This window comes from Oxyura jamaicensis, chromosome 3, assembly GCF_011077185.1.
Source record: "Oxyura jamaicensis isolate SHBP4307 breed ruddy duck chromosome 3, BPBGC_Ojam_1.0, whole genome shotgun sequence".
Lineage (NCBI taxonomy): Eukaryota > Metazoa > Chordata > Aves > Anseriformes > Anatidae > Oxyura > Oxyura jamaicensis.
The window spans coordinates 57,716,749-57,725,906 of NC_048895.1; positions in this window are offsets into that span (position 1 = coordinate 57,716,749).

A 9,158-nucleotide genomic window follows, 5' to 3' on the forward strand; every position below is an offset into this window, starting at 1 on the left:
GCACCGTTCATCAGAAATGGGATCCTGCTCTTGCTGCTGCTGAGGAGGTGCTGCGCGAAGTGAGGAAGGTCACCTAAGCAAAGCTTTTGCACGCTTGTCTGAAGACTCCTCCTTTTCTGGGTGCCTCACTTGTCGTCTTGGAAAGCACTCTGCAAAGTGGTGAAAGCATGCATCTGTGGGGCTGAGGTGTGAACTGCAGTGTCCCCTGAGCAGCTGGGTCCTAAACGTGACTCAACGGCACACACACCAAGATAGCCAAACACCTGCCATGATGTCTCAATACCTTGTGTGGGAGCAGAAATGACAACTATATTTCCCAGACTGTGGTGTTAAAATAATTTCCTAAAGGAGCTCTGTGACTGCATAGTTTAAATCTGTCATCTCACGAGCAGGAAACTTTCATATACTATCTTAATTAGGGTCTTAATACAGCCCCTAAGATTATTAATGCTATTTTTAAAACCTTGCTGTAAATTTGCTTTGGGACTGTCATGAATAATGAGGAGAAGTAAAAGATTATGTGTACTTAGAGTGTAAACACCCTGTTTGGCATTCTTAGAATACAGTTAGATGAATTTTAGCCAAAAGGTGTGTGCTTTTAAGACTAATTGACCTGGTATACTAAGTACTTTGAATTCTTGGCCTCTGGAAAATCTTTAAGAATGATTTAATTTAGTAGAGCTGCAGCCAAATGGGAATTTGGGGAAATGTGGTGACCTTCGTCATGCAGGTAATTGGAATATAAAATAGTAGTTCTCTCTTTGGCTTTATAATCAGTGGACCCAGCAGGAAAATTACTGAGAGGATTGGAGAGAAAGTCTTTCTGCTGCCAGTGAGTGGTCTGAAGCTCATGCGATGTACTGCATTTGTATATAAGACCTGCTTGTGCAAAGCGGAAACACTGCCATTCTGGACTTATGTTGTGATGACCAACCTGTCACAGATTTCTAGCAACTCTATGGGTCACACATGACTTATTTCTCCTTCTCAAAGAGTTCATAGATATCCCCATAGCTTGGGCATGCTGTAGTGTGGAAAATGAGAGGAGGAACATCCTTGAACCCAAGCCTCATGGCCAGGTGTCAGGCTTGCTGCATCCAAATGTGGGGGAGGCAGAATTTTGGAGGTCTTCAGACCTTAGCAGGGTCAAAGCAGTCTTTTTTTCCCCTGCCTTTTGTTCTTTGAAATAATTCATTGACTTGTTTTGATTGATCCTGTCAATCTGGAGAAAATAGCTGGCTTGGAATGGTACCACCAAATTGATCAAAGTTTGGTAAAAATAAAGAAAAAATTATGTTTGTCATTATCAGTTAGTGTTACTAATATCACTTCTAATGAGCAAGGAGAGAAGCCAGGGGATAGGAAGCCAGTGCAGAAAATGGGCTCCTCCTCTATTCTCCATCTGTCATAAATAATTCATATTTCTGATCTGCTGAGATGTTTGAGGCTAGTAGTGTAATTCTACACTATATTGCCACTAATATTAGCATGGAACAGAATGTCCACAGTGCCCTAAATGCCTTTGAATTTTCTTGCTTTTTCTTTCCACACTTTTTTTTTCTGCTTCAGTGGCAAACCTTCCCTGCTGTAATGACCCTTCTATTTGAGGACATGTGTGAGGGCCAACCTGAATATTGTGATGCTATTAATTGTAGGGAAGGAAGGCGTTACCACTGTAACTGTATGCTGTTATGAGGTGTAGGTTATTGGATGAAGTGGAGGGAGATCCTGACTCCTGCCTATAACCAGCTGATAGGTTTAAGCCACAACATAGGTGTCTCTGTGTCCTTCAGGCAGGAGTGGTGTTTGTTCCTGTCCCTTCCTCTTCACTTGTGCAATTAAGCAGGTTGTAATGATGTGGTCTTTTCTGGCAAATTCTTTACCATATTGAAATTTGAGTCGCTGTTAGACATCCACACCTTTATTTTTCAAACTTTTTCAAAAAGAAAGCACCTTCTGAAAAGCAACCTTTCCTCCTGCCCCACACCCTATCAAGCTAAAGGCGTGGTCGCTTTGGGGGGCAGATGGAATCGGGCGTAACCCCACTGAAAACCAGCATGCAGGAGAGCTGCCTGTGTTGACAGGCCGAATGCACTCATGGCCTGAAAAACAGAGGCAGGAGGAACCAGTTACAAAACTTTTCCAAGCCTGAGAGCTTGGTGCTGCCTGCCTTGGCACAGAAGCAGCAGCAGGAGGTTTTCCTAAGCACTGATCCGAGGCTGTAATGCTGTAGAGCTGTAATGCAGACACCATCTGGGTGATGGAGCCCATCACAGTAAATCTGGCAAGCAAAATCCCGAACATTTCTTTGGGCCTGAGTGTGCAGTGACTGCTGTGAGTGCACATCTGGAGGATGTTTCACTCCTCCATGAGTGGCAAAGGTTGGAAAAAATGAGCATTGGCAGGGGCCATGGGGCTTAACCATGAGCGGTATGACATGTTTTTCCTCACTCTCCTGAACTGTTTGTACAAGTGTGTGTGTGCACGTGTGTAACTTACATGTTTGCTAATTGATTTCAGTCTCATTCATGTTTTGGGGAAAGGGAGATAGGGTTGTGAGTATTTTGGGGAACTGAGGATTAAATGCTGTTGCATCTTTCATGTTTTAAGCCTGAGATACGCCTATTTTATTTATTCTATCTTACTGATATTGTCAAGTGCCTCTCCTCTTTGTGATAATGTTGATGAAAGTTTTGTTACCATCTTTGGCTCAGTCTCTTTGCTATCAAAGTCGGTCAAAATTTTGCTATCAGTTCCACACAAAGGGACAGATAACGAGCTCTGTATGTCATCCTAACCTGTCAGAGCTGAAGTGGGCGCAGGCCAGTTTCTCACATGCTCCTATTCAGTGGAATGGATTTTTTGTTGTGTTTGTTTTAGTAAAATGTAACCCAGAATATATTTATCTGGCATAAGGATTATACTCCAAACACATCCAAGGCAGTTTAGTTTTCACTGGTGTCCAAGCTCCATGTGCCTGAACACTTACCATAGGGTAACTTATCCTGGTGACTGTGTGGCCTTGTGCTGTGGTGTCTGTGGCACAGCATGTCAGGGGCTTTGCCTTTGGTCCTGAAGAAAGGCCATTCTTGACTGATTCTCCTTTTCTGTGAGGGAGTGTGCCTTTCCAGCTGCCACCCACTACTTGTGCAGCTACTGCTTTTCCAAGGTATGTAACAGCTTTGAGTCAGCTTAAGTTGCAAAAATTCTGTTTCGTCAATAATCAAAATTGAACCTCCTAGCATGGAGACAGATAACCAAAAAGTAGCTGCAATGAATAATAAATTAAGATATATATGTATGTATGCATGAAGTATATGAATAGAAAAAAGATATTTAATTTGTATAACAACACTTCTGCTATTTTACCATAAGTTTCCTAGGCTTGTTGCTGAGTGCTGGATTTAAGCTAATTTTGTGTGATTCAGTTACCACTGCTCTCCTTGGAAATCCTACAGACCTGGTCAGCGATCTGTAGCTGTGTTTATTCAGTGTGTTAGGAACTGATGAAATCGGGTATTATAGTGAAAAAAATAGAAAAAGATTGCCCAGATCTTAACCTCTCTTGCAGCATGTTTGAAAGGTAAATAAATAAATACCAAAAGGCCCACAGCATCCTGCCATCTCTTTTACTATCATCATTGCAGAAAAAAAGATTAGAAAAGGGAGACTTCTCTTTTCTCTTGAAAGTTCTTGTTTGGAGTGCTGATTAAAAGTTAATCATTCTGTTTTGCATTTTTTTCCATGGTCCAGGAATTCTAAATGTCTTTCATGAATATATCTGAGTAGTTGTTTCTTGATTGGTAGGTAACTGGTTTTTTGTTTGCTTGTTTTTTGTTTTTATTAGATGTATGATCCATCCAGATTGAACCCCATTTCTTTTCACTGCTATTTCAGTAACCTTTTAGTGCATTTGGATTTTTCTCCTTGTATGTTCAGAGGTGGTTGCAGCATCCTTCGGTACCATGCAGGGATTTAGTTAGTTCTTTATATTCTGTCAGGCTTGCTAATGACAGTGTTTGACAAAACACTACGTGATTCTGGCTATTGTATGCTCTTACTAAAACAATTCATCCCAACTAAGTGCAGTCAAAGATGATATGGTATTTGCCTACAGTGACTGAGTTCCAATCCATTTTACAAATCCTTGTTCAAAACTTTGTAACTTTCTGATAGAATATTGTGCATTCCTGCATCAAATCCCCTGAGACTGTGTCTAACTACAGCAGTCTCCATGTCAGTATTTGTTGCTAGCACGGTATGTCTTGTACAAAAGCAGGACTATATTTTCATAGCCATGTCATTAACATGGCATTTCATAGTTCATGTCATTAACAATGAATCTGTAAGACTATATTTGCTGCTGTTAGAATGCTCAAAACTTTTCAGAGCCTGAGAAATACAGCTGTTGAAATACATTCCTCGCCCAAAGCATATTTAGCAATAACAGTAAGAATGTATGAGCTGAAAACTCTCTGTATAACCTGAAGCAGCTGATGTAGTACCTGAGCTTGTAGAGCTGAGTGGGTTGCAGTTGCCCATATATGTGTGAGGATGAGCTGCGTGATAAACCTGACCAAAGACATGGTAGCGGGAGGCATTCAGGACCTGCTTTCCCTTAACCCCATTTTTTGCCTGGTGAGGCAGCATTCCTGCAAGTGCAGTTTGCACCTGTATGGGACTGTACAGGAGACATTTGTTCGGCTTTGTGCTCAGCTGTCAAGGAAAGGCCCTCCTTGGGGGAGAGGGAGGAAATTACTCCAATCTGCCGACTTCCGCATGCGTGTGAAACTTTCTGAATTGGAGTGTGCATTATTTAACAGAGCACCAGCTGAAAGGCTTTTGGCAATTTTGTGCTGTTTTAATTTAGGTGAACTGGAACAGGACTTTGCTTGGAATAACACACATTTTGTTTCAAATAGCACACGTGCTGTTTCAATTTGGAGTTCGTGTCCTGAATCTGAATCTGTTCTGAATCTGGAGATTCCCACTTAGAGCTTCTGGAGAAGGTGCACAGCCCACCGCAACCTGTAGGATAAAGTTTGCTATGGAAATGAAATACATGCAGAAAATCTTAAAAACCCTAAGACGTTGCAAAAGCTTTATTTTCTCATGTGCGCTTGTTAATGGTTCAACTTCTCAGTAAAGTTAAGTCAAACCTCAATTCAAGGATGTTGCACAAAGGCAGGTGGGATAGCCTTAAATACACAGAGCTTTACAAGCAGGGCTGATGGCATACATTGACCTCAAAGCTACCTGAAGGGGCAGAAAGGGAGAGGGGAAAATAAAATAAAAATGAGAATTTATTCCACCAGGCAGCAGGGAGAGGAGGGAGTCCCAGGGAGATGTCCTCCTTGGGGTGTCCCCTTGTTGCAGCACTTGGTTCAGGAGCTGCTCAAGCTCCCTGAAAGTTGCTGTTGCGTATGATGCTGTCAGTGTCGATTGCATCAGGTGTGATGTGGTGCACGTGTGCGTGCTGGTTGGCCTGCTGCTAGGCTTTGTGCATGTGTGTTACTGGGTAACGTGTACTGGGAAAGCAAACGGCCATTGCCCTAGCAGGTGCTAGAGTTACCAGTGGAAAACTGTGAGGGGAGCATTGACGGGATCTGACTATGGAGATGTAGACTGAGAACTACATGTGAGGAGGCAAAGGGGGAAAAGGGATGATAAGAACAGGAAGGGCAGACATTTTCTGACATAAGGGATATAAAAATGCTCCAGAATCAAGCTGTGCAAGGCTGTGAGGACAAGAGCAGTTGGGATACCAGAGTAAGGGCACTACCATGGTGTCCTCAGGCTAGAAGATGAGGGGTTACAGAGAGCTAGTGAAAAAGACTGAAAACAAAAGACCCTTGGTATTATAAAAGGTAAGGCACCGTGCAACAACCTGGAGAGGAAACCATGGGTGCAAAGACAAGGGCTTTAATTGTGACTCCATAAAATAGGTGTCTTAGCTGGACAGCTGGGTTTGGCACTGGAAATAGGAGATCATGAAATAAGCGTGTTGATTGGGTGATTGGAGGGGAAAAACTGCAAGCTAGGAGTAATTGGACTGTGTAAGGTGCTGAGGTACGCTACTCAGTGTGGCTACCCTTGTGGCTAATGGAGTAGCATTTCAGTTTGTATAGTGGGGAAGACTTGGGTCCAGGCTGATGTGAGTTTTCCTTTAAAGAATAACTAAATTTTGCTGGGGGCAGTGGTGTACAAGCAGATCAGCTGTGAACAGAACAGCTGAGGGAGGTACGTGATTTCTGCTGCAAGGTGGGGATCTTCTCACCCCATGTTCAAGCCCGAATCTCTCCAGGTGACCTGCTGTATCACGGCAGGAGGAACCAGGCAGCTGCTGTGGGGCAGTGGGGCCCGAACAGGTGAGCACTTATAAAGGGCCCAGGTTGTAGGGGCAGAGCCAGACCTGACTGCCTGACTGGTTTGGGGCATTTGTGTTTGGCTCCAAGCACTGCTTCTCACCAGGTGCAGGATGGTGCCTCCTCGAAAGGGAGGCTTGCCCAGCCAGCACAGCTTGTTATGGAGGATCAGACTCAGGCACGATGAGGTCTGAAGAGACACGAGAGGTAGAGCCAAATGACACAGTCTGGCAATCGGTGTGCCCTGCCTGGCGTCTTCTTTCTTGTACCATTTTTCTTCAGCAGTCACTGCAGACCTGTCCTGTTTTCTACAGTGGCAAAGCAGGGAGTGAGGTTGGGAGATGCTTACCCAAGACCCCCTCACGCTCCTGAGGGACACTGAATGGTGGCCATCCATTCTGTGGCAGGCTGTTGCACTGCAGTTCCTTTCCATGGCTCTTACTGCTCTTGTCCCCCTGAAATGCTAAAGGAAGCTTGATTGGAGGCTTGTAAGAAAAAAAAAATCTTAGCAAACTAGATTTTAACTTTTACTTTTCTTCTCCTTCTTCTTTTCCCCATGGTTGGCTTTGCAAACTAATAATCTAATAATCTTTACTCTCTTGGGCTTTGCGGCTGGTCACAAGAGCCTGAGATCTTCAATTATTTAGCATCCTTTTAAAAGAAAGGGTATTGTATGCAAGGGGGAAGTAAGATCTGCTCCAGTGAACATCCCTACAGCTGGGACTTTAACAGCATATTTTTATCAGGGCACACAAACCTTCCCCTTGCTCTTACAGCGTGACCATTGCAATTCTATCCAGGAACCAATTCTCATGTTTTCTTGAGAGAAAATTAATTGTTTTTGCAGGTAAGAGCCAAGAGCCTTGTCACCTTCCTCTCCTTACACAAGTTACTGTACTACAGAACCATTTTTTACTTTCTCATTATGTTTGACATTCTCATTTCCCAAGCTTGATGGTTTGTCTGTTTTGACCTCTTGGGCTTACTTACAGGGACAGAATTTGAGTACAGCATCTTATCCAGTTTTATTTGATCTGTTGGTCTCGCCAGAGTCTCTGGCACAAAGGAGACTGGTCTCAAGTACAAAAACATGGCCAGGAATGTAAGGTAACATTTGAAAATGTAGTAAAGAAAATCATTGGGAAATGCCACATAGGATAAATATTTAAAATTATTTAAACTTAAGTCATTTTTGTTGGACTGTGGTGGGAAATGAGGATGATGAGAGATATCTCCTTAGAGGTGGTCACACTAACCACAGCAAATAAAGAGCTTCAGCATGTTTCCCTAGAGCTGGCAAACCAGAAATATTGTCTCTGCTTCATGGATACAGATCTCCCAGTTTTTTTTTAATGACCCAAGCCAAAACAATAAAAACAGATTTACTACCTTGGGTTTCTGTCAGGGGTTAGAAGATTGCGCATGCAGCCTGACTTTGATTTGTTTGGGATTCTGTTGGATTTTGAAACCTGGTTCTAGGATGTTCTATCAGGCATTTGGATAAAGAGTTCAACTTGTGTTTGTTTACAATGACATTAGAAGTTAAGGGGTTTATCCTGATGCTAGCTTCTTTGCCAAAAGCTCAGACACTGGAGATCGCCCTCTGTTTCATGTGGCTCAGCAGACAGAACCCAAACCACCTTTTATTTCTACTTCTATCATAGGCGTACTCAGTGGGCCAATAGAAAGGTTTCTTCTCCTGTAAAATGTGAATATCTATCTTGGAAAAAACATGCTTCCAGCAAGGTTACTGAAAATCAATTCCCATTATTGCCATACTTCCGAGTGCATGAGTGTGCCAGCGGTGCCCTACACAACCCTATAGTGCATTACCCAAGTGTTCCCCTTCTCTTTTGTCCTGTGCCTGCTGTTCCTCTGACTGTGCTGTAGCTGCTCAAAGTGTCTCTGGTATTTTCTCTTAGGTTAAAATTCAACTTCCCCTTTGTTGCCCCACCTGTGTAAGATAATAGTCTTTGCAAACTACTGTGGTTTGAAGTATCAGAGTTTTAAACAAATTGGGAAACTTCGGATTTCCCTCCGGGTAGGTCAGGACAACAGAGTGCTTAGTGTTTAGTTTGCCTTGCTGTTTATCCTTCCCATAAGCTGTCTGTGCAGTGTGTTGTGGTTGTTTCTTTCCCCCTCTGGCCAGATTATCCCACCTGTCTACAGCCCTGGGATAAGCAAGAGGCCAGCGGAGGCAACACAGATCCTTTGGGGCCTTTTGAAGTTGCAGACAAATTTTTGACTTGCTCACTTTATTTTCACCCCCTCTGTAAAATGGTAGCGGTGACACTGGGCACTCTCTTGGCACCCTGGCAAAAAATAATCGGGAGAGATGTCCAGCTTGTATCGGGAGCGCTTCACTGGTAGTTGACTATAGATGAATACAGCATAGCCAGGGGCAAACCTACGTTGTGAAAGATTGCTGATTTTGAAGTCCTACTTGGTGTAAATAAACATACATCATAGAGGGTGATTAGGGTAATTGGATCTCCATGCATCAATCTTCTGCACCTCTTGTAATGGCAGAGAAAGGAAGAGCTCTGCCTGAGCCCCTGAGAGAATGTGGGGGTTTGTGAGGTTTGGAGGTTATTTTCCCCCTGAACCTGACCCTCTCTTGCTAGACTGGAGAGGGAGCAGAGGGAGCAGACCTTCCTGGGCCTAAAAGCTAGCCTTATAAAATTGAACCAAGATGACTTTCTGCTGATGAATATGTTTGGTAAAAACCTCAGTGGGGATGTTTTACTGTTGGTCGATTAACTGTACCAAAAGCAATCTGTTAAACCTTGTCTA